Raw genomic sequence first — 5,142 nt, 5'->3', positions numbered from 1 at the left:
TTCAAAACTGGATTCGAACGGGTCGATCCGCTCCCTCCCCCGCCCCCACCACTCTTAACAACGTTAACAGACAGCAGAGCAGTGGGAGCCGGTTGGTCAATCCCCAACCCGTGTTGCACATGCACAGATCTAAGATCTAGTAGAAATGATAAAAAGTAAAAGTCTGCTGCTTATTGTTCTACTAGGCCAACATAGAGTCAAAGAGTATATGAGAGTGAGAGTGCGTTAATTAATATATTTGGCAGTTTGGAGTAAGTCTGTAGATTTGTGTGTGTCTGTGTGTTTCATGTAGGCCTCTCATGATAATTAATTTTGTTGGATACATTTTCCCGAGAATTATTGCGATAAACGATAATATTGTCGGCACCGTTGTATGACCACTTTAGACCACTGACATAATGATAATATTGTGGTGACACCATGTTGGACCATAATTCACCTTTTGTATTGTGTTGCCACACGGACCCTTTAGTGGGGACACTTAGCTTTAGCTCGTCATTCCTGCCTAGCTTGTCATACTGAGCAGACGTGTATTACCTTCTTCATGTTAACTGATAATAAAGAGTGGAAGTCCATTCTCAACATACCGCCTCCGACTCCCTTTCATCGACACTACAATATATAATAATTATTCAAGTACATCCTTTCAAACTGCTAGTCACATCCTCATGTAAATGGCAGTTTATTGAGGTCAGAAAAGTTATCGAGTTCATTTTTATTTATCGTACGATAAGTCAATTAAATAAATAAAACAGTGGAAACAAACATGTGTTTGACTTTCATTAGTGAATGAAACGTTGTGCCCTTTATAGTCTGTGTCCAATATTGTGTATTTATATATATTGTATAAATATATCCTATATATATGCTAAGGTCCCGCTACTGAAACGATAGCAGTCATTTAGTGCGCATATCTGTAATTAAACCCATGATATCAAATTCTCACTCCAGCCAGGTAACCAAAGTTGGCGACCCTGTGCTACTGACTCGAAGCTACATTAGCCGCTAATAGCACAGCTACATCTTACAATTAAAGAAATTAAAGATCAGTTAAATCTGTGGTTTTGCCTGAAATCTCCCACTCTTTTACACTCAGTTAATATTTGTAAATCCTCTATCGTTCACCAGGCTTCAGTCCACTCCTCCTCTGTGCATGAGGCTCGTGGCTCGAAGCTACATTAGCTGCTACTAGCATAACACAGCTAAATGTGATGTTGTGTCTCAATATGATACTTACTCTGCATGAACACTGTGAATACTTAGGCAGTGCAGAATTATCAACCATGTTTTTTTGTGTCGAATCACACACGGCTGCTGCGCCCTCACATAAAGGGACTAGCATTGCTTTTAGCTAACAAGCTAGCTAGCAACAATAATTTGGGGTAAAAAAAGTCATCACAGCCTGCGCCATTAACCCTACAAAATTAACGGTGGATTCTTGTTGACACCAGTGTAGTGATAGGCTACTTATATAATGTCAAACAAATACATGTAAAGCTTTTATTTGCATAATAGGCTACTGTGTTTACCGTAGCAATCGCGGTTAGCTAGCCAAGATGGTGGTCCTTGAGTGTGAGTAGTTCTCCAGACTTTTTGACCGTTATGAAAGAAAACTTATGCACTCGAAACAGCAGAGTGTGCAGAGAAGTCGAGACATAACTGTAGAATATTAGAAACTAATTTATAGATAGTTCAACCCAGTCTCACGGCATTTTGTGTTTTAGTCACAAAATTAATCTATTGATTCGTATTCACCAACATGATTTCCCCATTTTTTTCATGTCACACAGAACCATTATAAAAGCAATGCATTTCTATTGGTAGTGTGTTTTGTGGGTCTTGGAAGACAGGAGCTGTGTGGTTCATAAAAACATTTTAACGAGTGTTTAAACAAGTTGAGATCTTTAAACTGTAGCCTACATTTATTTCCAAAAGGCTGCATAGGGCCTATACATTTTTTCAAATTCTACTGTACAGAAAACATCCAAAAGGTCTATAATGATAGATACAGAATACCACAAAGCTGCCCAAACAGATGGTCAGCACTAGAAAAGCCCTTTAAATGTATGTCACTATGGTTATTTCTTTTTCATCAGCATCTGTACTTTACAACATTCACCATTTACAGTGACGAAGGACATGCGGAGAGATAAAGAAGAAGAGTGTGGGACCGACCAATCAGGGGACAGGAAGTCATGGACGCCACCCTTTAATCAAAAAAGGTCAGTGTTACACTAGAAGCATTACACACAGTGAGAATACGTCCGTACGGTGTTTTAAAAACTGAGTTTCAACACGTTTAATGGGATAGAGTGGACGTTACGAAGCGCACACATTCCCTTTTTTCACACTCTTTGCAGGAATGAGAAGGAAAGTCACATTTCAGGAAACAAAGCTGAGAAAAACCACAACATCTTTCAATCTCACCATCTTTAATGATAGAAAATATAAATATGAGTTGATTAGAAATGCATAAAGTCAATGTGGACCGATTTGAGATACAGCTACGTGTTGATAACCTGTTAATAACTGCTGCTGAATGCATTGAAACCTTATCGCGGGAACAGATGACAAGGTGTGCAAACAGTGACAGCGTTAAAGGTCCCATGTCATGCTTTTCTGGTTCTGACCCGTCCCCTTGTGTTCTGTAGCTTCTGCATGTGAACGGTCTGCAGAGTCACAACCCCTCAAAGTACACCCTGCAGCGAGTAACACTCTAACACAGAGAAGACCTGTCTGTGCTGCCCCAGAACGCCTCCATGGACATTTCTCTTTTTCCAATGTTTACTTCTTGGGTATAGAGCTCCTGCGGTCACGTGACTTTTGGTTATCAGCCACCATTTTGGCAGTAAACATGACGACCGGCGCCAGCGTTTTCCTACCGTGCGAGTATACATCTCATTTTAATTCAAGTGAAATTCGGCTTTATAGTACAAAATTAGAAAGATTAAATATAAGCGACCCATATAATGCACCCGGTGTGCTTTTCAAGAGCATAACCTCCTGCTCTGAAGACGATGTACCCGACTTGCGCTACGCGGACATCCACAGCTATCTTGTAAGCTTTCCATCAGTGTACTCAGGAGACTCCCTCAGAGCTTACAAAAGCTTGGAGGCTTACAAATGGTGTCAGTCCGGCTTCGTAAACAACATTCAACTGTGGAGTCTTACATCCAAAAACTTCGGCATCATCACTGCAAGGGTAAGTATTAAATTATTCCAGTTTGATAGGCAGTGTCACGTTAGCATTGTTTGTTTATTAGCTTGTCTAGCTACGGCAGTGTCACGTTAGCATGTTTGTTTATTAGCTTGGATAGCTACTGCAGTGCGTCTGAAACTAGTTTGTATTTTTGCTTTTTGAAAACTTTTTGTAGCATTGTACTGTATTCCTTCACCCACCTGATATGAAGTGATCACTGCATAAGCGAAAGCAAACGGCCGGGGGGTCCCATCTTTCAGTCTTGTTCAGACGGCTCCTGGCTCTTTTAATCGCTGCGATCCACTTTTCCCTCCTCTCCGCGTCTTTTGGAATGCGATAATAAGATACACCTTTCTTCTTCCCACGCCTATTTGTGCAACCTGGTGCACAGCAGTTATCCACCATCCTCGACAGTCTGCCAGTGCCTGCCAATGAATTTACTGACGCGATTACTGCCAAAATGGCTGCCCCCTTCGTTTCTCGTCACGTGACCAGCATATGTGACATCATCCGCAGGAGCTCTATAGTGAAGTATTTCGGGTATAGTGACGTAACGTAGCGTAACCTAACGGCCGTTACACACACACACACACACACACACACACACACACACACACACACACACACACACACACACACACACACACACACACACACACACACACACACACACACACACACACACACACACACACACACACACACACACACACACACACACACACACACACACACACACACCTTGTTGTTGAAACAGCTCCTTATATCCGTTAGCGCAGCTAGCTAGCACCAGATGCTATCAACAACAATACACGTAACCGGTGCAAGCGCTTTCACGCTCGCTCGCGTCACACATACACTAACACAGGGGTTCCCAAACTTTGCCATGCCTCTGGAGGGGAACCCCCTGTTGCAATTTTAAAAAAAATGATGTGAACAGGTGCCTCGCGATGGAGCAGGCAGTGCGTTGCCACTACATTTGGGGCCTTCTGCCTGATCAAAGCTGTCACTCCGCTTTCTTTGCCTGTCATAGCCCCACTGCCCCATCTGAACAGACACCCACACAACGAGACCAGTCAAGTCCATTTGAGATGATGTACTCATCTAAAACTTGGAAAATGTCTCTTCATGTGGTCCTACCTTCCAGTGCTTTGTAAAATAATATTTCCTCAACAAAGTTGTCTTCTGAAATAAATCTGATGCATGCAAGCAATTCTGCGACATTTGCTATCCGTGCTCTCATCCAGCTGCAGAGCGAAACATTCACTAGCTCTCACTTGCTCCAAAAGCTGAGCAGATACTCAGTTTCACTCTCAGTGGCGGCAGCTCGATTCTGTTTGGCTTGAAGGGCGGTCGTGTGATTCAAAAACAAAAAATATTAAAAGATTGACATCAAAGGACACATAGATTGATAGATATGCAGTTATTAATAACATCAAAAAATAAATAAATAATGAAACTTTAAAAAAAGAAAAAATCCTGTTTCCCTCAAACTTTGCGTGACCCCCCTGGCGCCCCCTGGCGGCCCCCCGGGGAGTCGGGGGCCCCACTTTGAAAAACAATGCACTAACACACACCCTCCCGAGCTTGAATGACACACAGAGACCAATCGAGGGCATTAGTATGATCTGTATGAAAGTGGCAATGTCGGCAGGCCACGTCATGTAGACAGCCAGTCACCCTCTGTGAGGCCGAGTCAGACCCACATTTGCGCAGCGTTGCGTTTACAATACATACATACAAAAAAAGAAAAATCCTCAGGGCCTCAGGCCAGTTAGCAGGCCAGGCCATTGGGAAACCCCCCGGTCCTCCCGATGGCCAGTCCGGGCCGTCATGACGTGAGAAGTACCGGTACCACCTAATGATGCCATGATCTTAGGGCAGGAATACCGTGAACATAGTTTAACGTGACAGAGGAATAAATACACACATACACCTTTGGC

The sequence above is a fragment of the Notothenia rossii genome (genome assembly GCF_949606895.1).
Source record: "Notothenia rossii genome assembly, chromosome: 6".
Classification (NCBI taxonomy): domain Eukaryota; kingdom Metazoa; phylum Chordata; class Actinopteri; order Perciformes; family Nototheniidae; genus Notothenia; species Notothenia rossii.
The sequence above is the reverse complement of the archived record's forward strand: the minus strand, read 5'-3'. Positions refer to the sequence as shown.